Raw genomic sequence first — 15121 nt, forward strand, 5'->3', positions numbered from 1 at the left:
TGACCCGTAACCTGAGGTACTACATTAAGAAGTTCTTCTGGTTTTAGAGAAAATGATGGTTGAATTTCTTTATGGTATCAAGTCTATTCTATAGATTAAATGTTAGGACATGGCTCAATCAATGTTATATGTATTTGATGTTAAAGGATTGTATGTGAAAGCCAAAGAACTGATCTCTTAGTTTTATATTGTATACATGATTCCAAACTGTGTTTAGAAAGACACAGAAATCTATTGTCAAATCTAAAGGTAATCAGCAAAAACTTTAATCAAAATAGTAATCGTGTAAATATGGTTTCATTAATAGTTTTTATATTGCTAGGAAAATTCAAAGTTTAAAAAATTTCTGGTTTTCTGAAATTCTAAGTTCTTGATCCAAAATGTCTTATTCAGAACTTTTAGTCGAAATTGATCAAAATTAGTAAATGTCTGTTCAAAAATAATTTGTCAAATCTGTGTCAAATTCATTACAAATTATTAGATTAAATTTAACAATTACTAAATTCTTGTTCAAAAGTTATCTTTTCTCTATCAAGATACCATTTTATTTTACCAATTAAGTATGGGCAAATTTATGGAACACACATGATTGCTTTTTGTTTTTATTCCAAGTATTCAATGTTAACTTGGTTTATGGTATTTTTAGGTTAATTGAAGTTTTATCATTTAACTTGTATATCAAAACTGGTTAATTTTTATGAACGTCACCTGATGTTCAAATTGCTTCTCTCTGGGAGCTTAATTTCATCATTTACCCCTAAAACTTAAAGAATTTCCTGATTTCCTCTCAATAGGCTTTATTCTTTCAGTAAAGCAATGGGATTGGAGCGTTTTGTGGGCGTTATTCTGGGTCGACCTGTGACGGCCGGTGAAAAGGGTCCTTCTTTACACTTTTCTGATATAAATCTTCCAAATATACCAGAGAAACATAAAAGCATAGAATGCAGAGGTTACTACCCTGGCGCGAGCACCTCGTGGATGTCGTGTATACATCAGGGGCGTGTGAAAACCACTATTCACAGGCTGTCTTCCATTTAGATAATTCTTTCATCAAAGGGAAGGGCCGTAACAAAGGCCCCAGAGACCACACTTGGACCACGCCCCGTCACCCAATACGAGCGCATCTGTTTTGGACTTTCCCGTGTCTTTCAGTTACCATTTCAGATTTTGGGTTTTGATCATCATCTATTATTAGCAGTACCAGCCGAACACGGTCGAGTCCCTTGTCTGGGTGGGAGGAACATAGAGGGGAGAGGTCCCCTTTTCTGTATTATTTGTTTGATGTTGGCTAACCCCCAAAATTGGGGGGATTACCTTGGTATATGTATGTATGCATATTATCGTGCCAATGACAAAAACCCACAGGAGGCCATTTCAATTGCTTCCCTTGAGGTCTTGATCCGAGCAATGAGGGCCCAGTTGGCGCCCTCATTGGATGTTTTCCATTTTTTATATTGTTGCCCCACATGGACATTAAGGGTTGATGGCAGTGTCTAACCTATAAAGAAGTGGTTCAACTGGAAGGCAGCAACCTATAAAGAAGTGGTTCAACTGAAAGGCAGCAACCTATAAAGAAGTGGTTCAACTGAAAGGCAGCAGTTCCACATTTATTGGCAGTGGGCCAAACCTTTTGCTTCAAAGCAAGACTGCAGGGTAGCAACTGTTCTTTCAGTCGCTTTCTCCGAGTCGCAGGATGTACGGTGGTGGTAGTATTACACCCGTAGGGTAGAATATTGAAATAACTTGCTATCTCAAATGCAAAGGTATATTGGTACTTTTAATTCTCATTAGCATTGAGGATTTCTCTACCATAAAGAACTTCCGACATATTTAAGACAATCATTAGTTCATTATGCATGTTGCATAAGATTTTTCATAACTCTGACAATCCTTTACATTCAGATCTCCCTGGACAATTCTATCCTGTTCGTAATATTAGGCAGGCAGTTAATTCTAATAGCCAGGCCTTCTCCATCACGAGGCTCAATACTACGCAGTACTCTAGAAGTTTTATTCCAGCTGTGACCAAGTTGTGGAATGATCTTCCTAATCGGGTGGTTGAATCAGTAGAACTTCAAAAGTTCAAAGTTTGAGCAAATGCTTTTGTTGACCAGGCGGACATGAGTCTTTTTATAGTTTATTTATGACATATTTTTTTTTGATGTTAATAGTTTATATGTGACATGTCTGTTTTGACGTTGTTACTTATTTTAGAATGATTTATTGTTAATTTGTTCTCTTCATTTATTTATTTCCTTATTTCCTTTCCTCACTGGGCTATTTTTCCCTGTTGGATCCCCTGGGCTTATAGCATCTTGCTTTTCCAACTAGGGTTGTAGCTTGGATAGTAATAATAATAATAATAATAATAGTAATCATCATAAACCAAAGCTTGTTCTAGATTGATTTAATCCCCGTCCTTGAGCCAATTGTTTATGCCAATAGACGTCTTTAAATTTTCAGTTTGGAAGTTGGCTTACTAAACAAATGCTGTTTTTGGTTAATAAAGTAGGAAGTATTTTTGAAATGCTCTACTTTTCTGACTTTTAAGTAGGAGTTACTTTTAAGTTTTCTTAAAATACTCTACTTTGCAGATGCTTAAGTAGTAGTTACTTCTAAGCTTTCTTGAGAAGCTAAATTTTTAGGTTTGATATTTGGTTGTAGGCTTACATGGGTTTCTCACTTAAAAGCGTTAAAAGCAAAGTGTTGAAGCTCTGAATATCTTGAAAGTATTGTCCCATACATCATGGGGGGCAGACCGCAATACTATTTTAAAATTATACAAGGCCTTGATTTTTTCCAAAATATATTCTTCAGCCACCCCAAGCCGGTTAAAAATATTAGACTCGATACATCATGCAGATATTAGATTGTCTACTGGAGCTTTTAAAACCTCGCCTATCCCAAGTCTCCTTGTTGATGCTGGAGAGTTACCTCTAGACCTTTACCGAATGTCTTCCATTATTCGGTATTGGTTTAGATTGCAAAGACTCCCTAACACACTAGCCTTTCAGACTGCAAGCCTTGTAAGACACGCATCATACTTTGAGTTGCACCCAAAATCTCCTCAACCTTATGGCTTTCGGGTGAAACAATTATTAAATAGTCTGGATATAATTAGAAATAAGATACTTCCATTCAAGGTATCATCAACGCCTCCATGGAAGTTGCCAGAGATATCTTTTTGTAAATATTTTATTGGAGATAAGAAGAATATGTCGGACCTAGAAGCCAGGTCTCTTTTTAATGAACATGTTAAAGAACATAGAGGATCAACTTTTATATATACTGATGGCTCCAAATCTGATGCTGGCGTTGGATTTGTAGTACATAGTAATGGTTTTAATTGTAGAGGTGCACTTCCTCTGACCGCTTCCATATTTACTGCCAAACTGTGCGGCATATTAACCGCTATTGAGAAAATAGCGTTGGAAAAGGAGGGTAATTTTACAATTTTTAGTGATGCAAGGAGTGTCCTTCAAGCTATTGAAGTTTTTAATTCTAATAACCCTCTAGTTTTAAAGATTTTAGAATGGCTTTTTATTATTGGACGGAGAGGTATAACAGTTCAATTTTGTTGGGTTCCAGCACATGTAGGTGTGTCTGGGAATGAGAAGGCTGCATCCGAGTTGCTGCCAAGAAGGTATCCCATTCCCTGTAATGATTTCTTAACTGAGATCAAGAAATTGGTTTGCAAAAAATGGCAACAGCAATGGGATAGCCTAGATGGCAATAAAATGCGAGAGGTAACAAATGACATATCTCCTTGGAGGTATAATATGCCCCGAGAATGGGAGAAGTCTCTTTGTCGTCTCCGTATTGGTCACACTCGGTTGACACACGAATTTCGGCTGAAGGGCCAACACCAACCGTATTGTGACGACTGTTTAGTACCTCTAACAGTGAGGCATTTGTTGACCGAATGCCCCAATTATAACAACTTGCGGAATAGATATTTGTTTGAGGCTCGAGGTGAGGGTGGCAGGTTCATCCTTGCCAAGATTCTTGGAAACGATGTGTCCTACCATGCGAGTGGCATTTTTAGATTTATTTCAGAAGCAGGTCTTCTGAAAAATATTTAACTTTTATGACATTCAACTTTTATGACTTTAATTGAATACTCTTTATTTTTTCTTTTATTTTATTTTTTTATTTTTGTATACATAAATTAAATTTACCGGCGTCAATGACCTTGGATGTCAGGATGCCTGAAAACTTTAAATCAATCAATCAATCCATCCTGGTGGCCTTCAGAACTAACTGCCGTGCACAGAGCCACAAGGAGGTCTTTAACTCAACTGCGCACTGAGGGTAATTTGATTATTTACAAGAAATGTAGAGCACAGTTCCGTCGTGCCGTGAAGGAAGCTAGGTGCCAATCATGGGTGTGTTTTGTTTCCTCCATTAACAGTAGAACACCACTTTCTGCTGTGTGGAGGAAAATAAAAAAGATTGCCGGCAAATTTACCCCAAACCCACCACCAGTGTTGAAGGTGAACGGTCAGTATGTGACTGAAGCAAATGATGTCAGCAATGCCCTGGCTGACCATTTTTCAAATGTGTCATGCAAGTATGAACGGGTTCCTGGTCACCAGTATAGGAGCAACGAAGAGAAGAAAATTTTAAATTTTATAATAGGAAGGGAAGTCGTATAATTCTCCTTTCACTGAAAGAGAATTTGATTCCGCAATTGCTCATTGCAATGATACAGCCCCTGGACCCAATGGAATTCCATATGCAATGATTAAACATGTACATTTTAATACAAGGTTATTAATTTTAAGCATCATTAATAGAATATGGCATGACCATAGTTATCCAAGTGTTTGGGAACTAGCCATTATTTTAGCCTTTTTAAAACCTGTTGAGAAGTTTTTTAGCAGCAAACTACCAACTTATTGCATTGACATCTTGTTTATGTAAAATCATGTTGAAGATGGTCAATGTAAGACTAATGTGGTCCCTTGAAAAGAAGGGTATTTTATCACCTATTCAATGTAGATTCAGAAAAAGGCACCCAACAACTGATGTGTTGATAAGACTTGATTCCTCTATTTGTGAAGCCTTTGCTTCCAAACAGCACCATGAGTGTCTTTTTTTTACCTTGAAAAAAGCATATGATACCACATAGAGATACAGTATACTTAAAGCCATTTATGAATTGGGAATAAGAGGAGAGCTACCACTATTTATTCAATCATTTCTTTCACATAGAATTTTCCAAGTGAGAGTAGGGGAAGCTCTATCAGAGTAAATGTCAGGAAGGAGGAGTTCCTCAGGGTAGTGTGCCGAGTGTAACCCTTTTTGCACTAGCAATTAATGGGATATCCTCAGGTATTCCCTGGGACATTCTCAACATTATTTGTGGATAATCTCTCCATGTCATTTGCTGGAGCTAGAATGGCAATGGTTGAGAGAAAAATACAACTCTCAATTGACAAAATTATCCAGTGGGCCAATATGAATGGATTTAAGTTCTCGACAAGTAAAACTACAATTGTCCATTTCTTTCGTATCCGGGGAGCACATCCAGACCCGGATATATACATTAAAGGTCAACGAATCCCTTGTGTAAGTGAAGCTAAATTTTTAGGTCTGATATTTGATTGTAGGCTTATGTGGGTGTCTCACTTAAAAGCTAAATATCTTGAGGCTCTGAATCTTTTAAAAGTATTGTTCTATACATCATGGGGGCAGACCGTAAAACTATTTTGAAATTTTACAAGGCGTTAATTTTTTCCAAAATTAGTTACAGCTGTGAAATATACTCCTCAGCCACCCCAAGCCGATTAAAGATATTAGATTCAATACATCATGCTGGTATAAGATAGTCCACAGGAACGTTTAGAACCTCGCCTATCCCAAGTCTCCTTGTTGATGCTGGAGAGTTACCTCTAGACCATTACCGCATGTCTTCCATTATTCGGTATTGATTTAGGTTACAAAGACTCCCCAACTCTCTAGCTTTTCAGAGTGCAAGCCTTGTAAGGAACTCATCATGCTTTGAGTCATACCCAAAATCTCCTCAACCTTATGGCTTTCGAGTAAAACTATTATTAATCAGGTATTTCCATTTAAGATACCATCAACCCCTCCGTGGAAAATACCAGAGGTATTTTTTTGTAAATATTATATTGGTGTTAAAAATAAACAGGACAGAATTAGAAGCTAGGTCTCTTTTTATGGAACATGTTGAAGAACATAGGGAATCAACTTTTATATATACCAATGGCTCCAAATCCGATGCTGGCGTTGGATTTGGAGTATATAGTAGTTCTTTTAACTGTAGAGGGGTACTTCCTCCAAATCTTCCATATTTACTGCTGAATTGCTTGGACCTCGTATACACTGACCCCCCTGGCATTATAACTAGTAAGGTTGGTTCTCCAGTCGGGACATCTTATCATGCCTTGATTTTATTAGTAGTGAAGACTGAGCAGCCTGTCCCTGATATATCATACTCTTGTAAAATTTATATGAAATCCCAAGCAGACTGGAATGGGGTTTTGCATGATCTTTTGTTCTTGAATTGGTCACAATTATATAGTAGTGTAGATCCTGTTGTCCCTTTGAATGAGAATCAAGTCAACGTAATTGATTGGCGTATCCCTCCTTGTGTGCTAAGGTACGGAGTGAAGGAAACCATGGTTCAGTGATGATTGTAGACCTGCTTATTTGGAGAAGCAGAAGGCCTATCATCTTTGGAATGGTAACCGATCAGATTTGACCTGGAACAACTATACTCAGTTTCAAGTTTTTGCTCAGAGTTTATGCCTCAACTGAAAAAAAAAAAATTAACCATAAAAGAAACCCTTTCTGGTACAGCTCAGGAATGTAAATAGTGGTCTACCCTTAAATCTGCACACACACTGGTGTAGATGCAACAGTTCCTACTTTACTTAAACCAGATGGCTCAGTCACTCGCTGCCCTAAGGAAAAGGCAACCCTTTTGGCTGATATTTTTGACAGTAAACAAAGCAATGAAAAACTTGAACTCCCTCATTCTTGTTTTCCTAAGGCTAAACTTACTAGTTTAGCTTTTTGATCTCGTGAGATTAAAGCTCTGTTGATGGACCTTGATGCTTATGGAGGTGTAGGCCCAAATGATAGTTTTCCTTTGTTTTTTATAAAGACAGCATATTTCTTAGCTCCAAAGTAGTTATTTTGCACAAGTTAGCAAGAAGAGCAGCTTTTAGCACTTGTTGGAGAATTGGTAATGTTACTCCTCAATGTGAATGTGTTTGTGATAGCTCAAGTCCCACTGAATACCGCCCAATTTCCATAATACCCATATTATCAAAAAAAATTTTGTCTTCTGGCAAAACGTCGTAATAGGGAATCATCTATTCCCTAGTTTGCAATTTGGTTTTTGTAAAGGCCTTGGAGCATGTGATGCCCTTCTTACAATCTCCAATGCTGTACAGAAATCCCTTGATTGTGGTCAGGAAATTCGTATGATTGGCCTTGATTTTAGTGCTGCCATTGACCGTGTTAATCATGAGGCCCTTATTTTCAAACTCAAACAGTTGGGAGTTGGTGGGTCGTTTCTTAGCATTATTACTGATTTTTTAAGTAATAGATCTCAGAGTTGTTGTTGATGGGCATCATGGTGAGTATAGGAATGTGATATCCGGTGTTCCACAGGGTAGGTTTTTAGGCCCATTACTTTTCATACTATATACACGACATGTGGTTTGGGCTTGGAAACAAGCTTGTTGCATATGCAGATGGTGCTACTCTCTTTGCATCAATTCCATCCCCTGAATGTAGATCTGGGGTTGGTGAATCCCTTAATAGAGATTTAGCTAAAATTAGTGCATGGTGCAAATTATGGGGTATGAAGTTGAATCCTAACAAAACTCAAAGTATGATTGTAAGGTCAGGTGGCTCCTCAACATCCAGATCTCGGTATTGATAATGTTTTTCTAAATTTATATGACTTAAATTTTAGGTGTGATTCTCGACAGCAAATTTACTTTTGAGAAACACATTAGGTCTGTGTTTTCTTCAATTGCACAAAAAATTGGCTTATTGAGAAAGTCTTACAAGATTTTCGGTGATCAACCTATTCTGAAGAAGTGTTTTAATTCTTTCATTCTACCTTGTTTTGAGTATTGTTCTCCTGTCTGGTGTTCAGCTGCTGATTCTCATCTTAATTTGTTGGACAAAACTTACGGTCTATTAAATTTCTTATTCCTGATCTAGATATTAATCTTTGGCACCGTCGTTCAATTAGTTCCTTATGCATGTTGCATGAGATGTTTCATAACTCTGACCATCCTTTACATTCAGATCTCCCTGGACAATTCTATCCTGTTCGTAATACTAGGCAGTCAGTTAATTCTAATAGCCAGGCCTTGTCCATCATGAGGCTCAATACTACACAGTATTCTAGGAGTTTTATTCCAGCTGTTATCAAGTTGTTGAGTGATCTTCTTAATCGGATAGTTGAATCAGTAAAACTTTAAAAGTTTAAAGTTGGAGCAAATGTTTTCATGTTGACAAGGCTGACATTGAGTTTTTTATAGTTTATATATGACATCTGTTTTTGACTTTGTTAATAGTTTATATAGGACGTATCTGTTTTGACGTTTTTTTGAATGATTTATTCTTAATTTATTCTCATCATTTATTTATTTGCTTATCTCCTTAACTCGCTGAGCTATTTTTCCCTATTGGGGCCCTTGGGCTTATAGCATCTTGCTTTTCCAACTATGGTTGTAGCTTGGCTAGTAATAATAATAATAATTATATGGCATACTAACCGCTATTTAGCGCTAAAAGGGGAGGGCAATTTTACCATTTATAGTGATTCAAGAAGTGTTCTTCAAGCTTTAGAAGGTTTTAATTCTAGTAACCCTTTAGTTTTAAAGATTTTAGAGTGGCTTTTAATTATTGTTCGATTGTGCTGGGTTCCGGTACACATAGGTGTGTCTGGAAATGAAGAGGCAGATTCACTGGCAAAGAGTGCTGCAGCCTAGTTGCTACCAAGAAGGTTTCCCATTCTTTGTGATGATTTTTTACCAGCAATTCGGAATTCTATTTACAACAATTGGCAACAGCATTGGGATAGTTTAAGCGAAAATAAGATGAGAGAAATGGCCATTGGTATATCCCCTTGGAGGTATAATGGGATGCCCCGAAAATGGGAGACTACTTTGTCGTCTCCATATTGGTCACACTCGTATGACACAAGTTTCTGCTGGCTGGCCAACACCAACCATAGTGCGACAACTGTTTGATACCCTTGACAGGATGCATTTGTTGACTGAATGCCCCACTTATAGCTCTTGAAGAAATAGATCTGTTAGAGGCTCGTGGTGAAAATCGCAGGTTCATCCTTGCCAAGATCCTTGGACGTGTCGTATAATGCCAGTGGCATTTTTAAATTCATAGCAGAAGCCGGTCGTCTTAATACTATTTAACTTTTATACCATATTAACTTCTAGTGGAATTTTTAGATTTTTATCTGAACCAGGTCGTCTTAATGCTAATTAACCTTTATAACTAGTTGTCTCTGGTTTTAATTGAATATTCTTTTAATCTATATTTATAATAAACAATATCGGCGTCAATGACTTTCGATGTCAAGATGCCAGAGAACTTCAAATCAATCAATCAATCAATCAGTGGTCACATGCCAGGAGTATATCAAGACAGTTCAGTTGCACTTTCCTCTTACAGTTTTTCTACCTACGGACGCCTCACTGGATGGATGGTGGGGTCATGCTCCTCTCAAGAAAGTGCAAGGTCGTTGATCCCAGAGTTTCAGGCAATTCCACTTATATATTCTGGGGACCATGGCAGTGTTATTATCCCTGCAAAGTCTATATTTACAAAACAACATTCATTTCCGTCTTGTATTAGACAGCAGAGTAATTGTTCATTGCATCGACAGGCCAGGGTCAAGATCTCCACAATTAAACCATGTACTGAGTGCCATTTTTCATTGGCATAGAGGAGGTGATCTCTGTCTGCATCTCACCTCACAGAATCTGGAATGGGGTGGCAGACTGTATCTCGAACACATCCACTAGAGACAGAAGGGTCTCTAGTGGACCTATTTGCAACGAGTCTCAACAAGACATTTAGCAAATATGTGGCACCGTATGCAGATCAAAAGGTGACAGGCATGGATGCGTTATTCTTGAATTCGAATCGTTGGGAGAAGATTAACGTAAGCCTACCCTTCAATTTTCCTTCTCTTGAAGGTGTTAGACAAGTTCTGTTCGTTCAGTTGGACAGCAGTCCTGGTTGCTCCTGTTTGGCCGATGAGCAACTGGTATCCTATGTTGACATGATGACCTCCAGGCTGGTACCTCTACCCAGCCCGTGCCTGTCTCAAGAAGTACAGAGGAAAACTGTCTTCGCTTCATCTTAATAACCGAATGTCCTTCATCTCATGATTTTTTCGCATTAAGATTTCAAATTTAACGGGACAAATTGGCATTTGTGGAAAATTATGGAGCTTCCACTTTTGAATCAGTATGAAACTTCATGGAAGAATTGGGTTCGATATGTAGAAGATAAAAATCCTTCTTCTAATTCTATGGATTTTTGTTTAGGCTTTCTGATCGAATTACATGCGACAGATTTAGCATCCTCCACGATTGCGTCATGCAAGTCTGCCTTACCTGGAACCATTTACATAGCTTTTGACCCTATCCTCTTTGCCACGATTCCGAAAGTTTGTGCCAGGTTGAGGCCAGCAGTCCTGCCGAGGCTGGTCTCCCGGTTATCGGATAGTGTTTTATAACTGACTTCGAAAATTGATGATCAAACAATGTCTTTCCGAATTTTATCTCAGTGATTTTCTATTCGCTATGGCTAGTGTTCTGATTAATGGAGTTATGCCTCTCTCTAGAGATGAGGGTCACAGAATTTACATACAATGGTGAAGTTAATTTATACCCTGATCCTACAGCATTGGGTTAGTCTAAGCGAAAATAAGATGAGAGAAATTGCTATTGGTATATCCTCTTGAAGGTATAATGGGATGCCCCGAAAATGGGAGTCTACTCTTTGTTGTCTCCTTATTGGTCACACCCGGATGACACGAATTTCTGCTGGCTGGCCAACACCAACCTATTGCGACAACTGTTTGATACCCTTGACTGAATGCCCCACTTATAGCCCTTAAAGAAATAGATATCTGTTTGAGGCTTGTGGTGAAGATGGCAGGTTCATCCTTGCCAAGGTCTTTGGACATGTGTCGTACAATGCCAGTGGTATTTTTAAATTAATATCAGAAGCAGGTCTTCTTAATACTACAGTATCTAACTTTTATATCATAACTTCTAGTGGAATTTTTAAATTTATATCCGAAGCAGGTCGTCTTAGTGCTATTTAACTTTTATAACATATTTACGTCTGGTTTTAATTGAATACAGTATTCTTTTAATCTTTATTTATAATAAACGATATTGACATCAATGACCTTCGATGACAGGATGCGAGAAAACTTCAAATCAAGAAAGAAAGTATATGCATTTTATTTTCAGAGATAGAACTTAACTTTCCAGTTCAAGGTGTTGTGCTTTGGCCTGTCAACAGCCTCATAGGTGTTTACTTGCTTGTTCACTTAGTCTTCCCATTGACAAATGCCATGGGAATAAGGCCTCTGTATTACCTGGACAACTGTCTTCTACTGACTGATTCAAGATCTCAGCTTATCCACCAGAGCTGATTCTGGAATTTGGCTGAATTATGAGAAGGTGAGACTCGGCCCTCAGTGTTGTCTGCTGTACTTGGGTGAAAAAATTCCCCTCAAAACCATCCAGCAAAATTCTTGTGTTAGTCTTATTCAAGCTAACATTTTTTGGCGAAATAAGTCTTTACACTACTGTAAAAATGGGTATTTTCTTGTCAGGGAAAGCTGCAATTCCTTTTAAGATTGTCGTAGATACAGCAGGCTTTTGTAGACTCCTTGGTTCAAATGTCCTGTGAGGCGTCAATAACTGTAGCACTATTTATTCGAAAATTACAATCTATCAAGGCAAGCTTGTCATCCACAATCTTGCCAAACACCTTGACAGTGTAATTCTTACAGTAGTAACATCATCACAAATGGGAAGGCGGTTGAAATCAGGTTAACACTGCTGCTACCATATTCAAACAATCAGGAGACGTGTGGATATCTTTTTTTGCGTATATACAAACATGAGGTGCGACACGCGCACGTTATAGGAAAGATTTAGTCCAAGCCAGGTTTTCCATATACAGAGTAGTGATTGTAACAGATCACTACACCTTTTCTCGAGTACCTTCCAGCCCACCTGTGGCAGAAACTCCTGGTTGCCTCGCCTCGCCTCACCTCCCTAGAGAAACTGGTATCCTTTGAGAAGATGCATCTTCATTTAGACCAATGGTCGTAGATATCGGATCCTGTATGGTTGAAGGACGAGAACCTGTTAGCAGGATCACCTCTCAAATTCCAACTCCAGACTTCTTTTCAAATGCTTCTCGCCAAGGATGGGGAGCCCATCTAAGGAAGGAACAAGTCTATGGACTATGGTCAGAGGAGCTCAAGTTATTCCTCATAAACTATTTAGAACAAAAAGCAACATATCTTGTGTTGCTCCACTTTACAGATACTATCAAAGTCAACAACATGACCGTATTGACATATGTCAACAAGCACTGGGCTCGGTATCTCACCACCTCAGCCAGTTGGCAGTAGGGATGCATCACTGGGCAGAAATGAATGCCGTTCATGGAGTGGTACCTTGACCTTCTAAATCTCATATAAGTTCCAAGAAAACTTTCCAATAGGCCAAACCACCTACGTCAACCTGTAAAGAAGTTTCATGCCGCAGCTCGCTGCTCATCTCTTCATGGCTGCAGGTTATCCAGCATCTCCTCCGAAAGAAGGTTTTTCAAGACTGAAAAGCACATTTCATTATACCTCTGCATGTCCTCCACAGTGGTCTATCAGACAAGGTCGTCGCTTTTCTGTAATTGGTGCTGTAAACATAATGTTATTTTCCTCAAGGCCACTATACAACTGATAGCAAGCTTTTTGGTTTTTTCTGCTGAAGTAGAAGCTCGTCTCAATCAGTGTTAAAAAGCTATCGCTTTACCTTGAGCCATATCTTCAGACCGAAGGGAATTCACCTCTCCTCATGGGACCTTTGCTTTATATCAGAAGCTTTCAGCAGTTTTTCCCACCTTGGGAATTCGAACCCCCTAACCTTTAGTGTGCTGAAGGTTTCAAGGTCCTTAAAATTACCACCCTACGAGACTCCACAAATCATCAGAGACCTGACTGAAAATGATGTTCCTCTTAGCCTGCCCTTTATATAAAGAGGAATTCACCCTTCCTTCCAAACATTCTTAACTTGTATGCAAGTACAGGTCAAAACAAGAAGGGAGTAACCAAGAACACCGAGAGAGAATTATGAGAGCATACAAAACTTTAAAGAATCATTGAATGGGGCTTCTCCCAGGGCTCATGACATTCATGGTGTTGCCGCAACCTTTTATTCCCAAAAAAATCACTAGAACAACATTCATGGTGTTGCCGCAACCTTAGCATTCCCCCAAAAACCACTAGTAGAACGACATTCATGGTGTTGCCGCAACCTTAGCATTCCCCCAAAAAACCACTTGGAGAACGGCATTCATGGTGTTGCCGCAACCTTGGCATTCCCAAAAAAACCACTAGGTGGCACAGGTTCTCAGTGCTGGGGGTCTGGAGAAGATGAACCACCTTCACTGCCCATTACTGGAAAGATTGTACCCATAGATCTTTGGTCACGTTCTCCTTAGATCCCGGGGTAGCTACCTGGCAGATAGTTCAAAACCTCTTGATTTATTTATTATTAAATATTCTTACACAAACTGCAAACTTGGGTTGTGGCTCTAACACTTATCATCAAGTCTTTGAGACTTGCATCATGACCTTGCCTCTCGTCTGATCCGGTCATCGTAGTTGACATTATTTTTTCCTTTTGGGTCAAGGGTCACACAGAGCCCCTGATCATTGGCACATGGAGACTTCCTCCCACACAAGGAATACTCCAAATAAATGACGGATTTGTATTCGCATAGGAACAAACAACATTTTTAAATTTGTATTTTTCCTAGTTTTTCAAATCTTATTTTTTTATATTTTCTGCCTCATCCACCCCCCAAGTCTTAACCAAGACAAGTAGGGGTTGACCCTCAGGTTCTGACATGCTTATCCAGCACTCATGGGAACATAAGGTAACCATACAATGCTGCCATACTCTCATGACTTATCAAATTTTGGTTGTAGCAAAATAGCAATATAATACACCCATATATATGGTGAGCGTTTTTATAGCTAAGAAAAATACGGATTTCTTATATTTCAATTTTTCTGAGGGTTTTTATAGCTAAGAAAAATACAGATTTCTTATATTTCAATTTTTCTGAGGGTTTTTATAGCTAAGAAAAATACAGATTTCTTATATTTCAATTTTTCTGAGGGTTTTTATAGCTAAGAAAAATACAGATTTCTTATATTTCAATTTTTCTGAGGGTATTTATAGCTAAGAAAAATACAGATTTCTTACATTTCAATTTTTCTTAGGGTTTTTATAGCTAAGAAAAATACAGATTTCTTATATTTCAATTTTTCTGAGGGTATTTATAGCTAAGAAAAATACAGATTTCTTACATTTCAATTTTTCTTAGGGTTTTTATAGCTAAGAAAAATACAGATTTCTTATATTTCAATTTTTCTCATGTTGAAAACTTTTAACTTTGTCACAGTTATGTGAAATAAATGTTGTAAATATATATCCGTAATAATTTAGCAGATTTTCAAAGTAATATGATTTTTTATTCTAAATATCAAATATTTTTATTCAGGTAAATGCTTATTTTTTAGCAGTAATTTTTTTTATTGTGCAAATAATCATGTTAAAAAAATATATTTTTCGCTAGCTTTAACACTAAAAATGTAATTTGTATGTATATTTCAATAGAATTTTGAATTTTGCATTTATTTTAGGTTTCACAAAAATATGATGTAACAATAATTTGATATGAAACTGCATTTATTACCATATTCTTTAATAATATTGGTTATTTTCATGAAACTGTATTTTTTAAATGAAATTTTAAAAGTTCCTGGAGTGTTGTGGAAATCCCAAAT

The sequence above is a fragment of the Palaemon carinicauda genome, unplaced genomic scaffold (genome assembly GCF_036898095.1).
Source record: "Palaemon carinicauda isolate YSFRI2023 unplaced genomic scaffold, ASM3689809v2 scaffold442, whole genome shotgun sequence".
Lineage (NCBI taxonomy): Eukaryota > Metazoa > Arthropoda > Malacostraca > Decapoda > Palaemonidae > Palaemon > Palaemon carinicauda.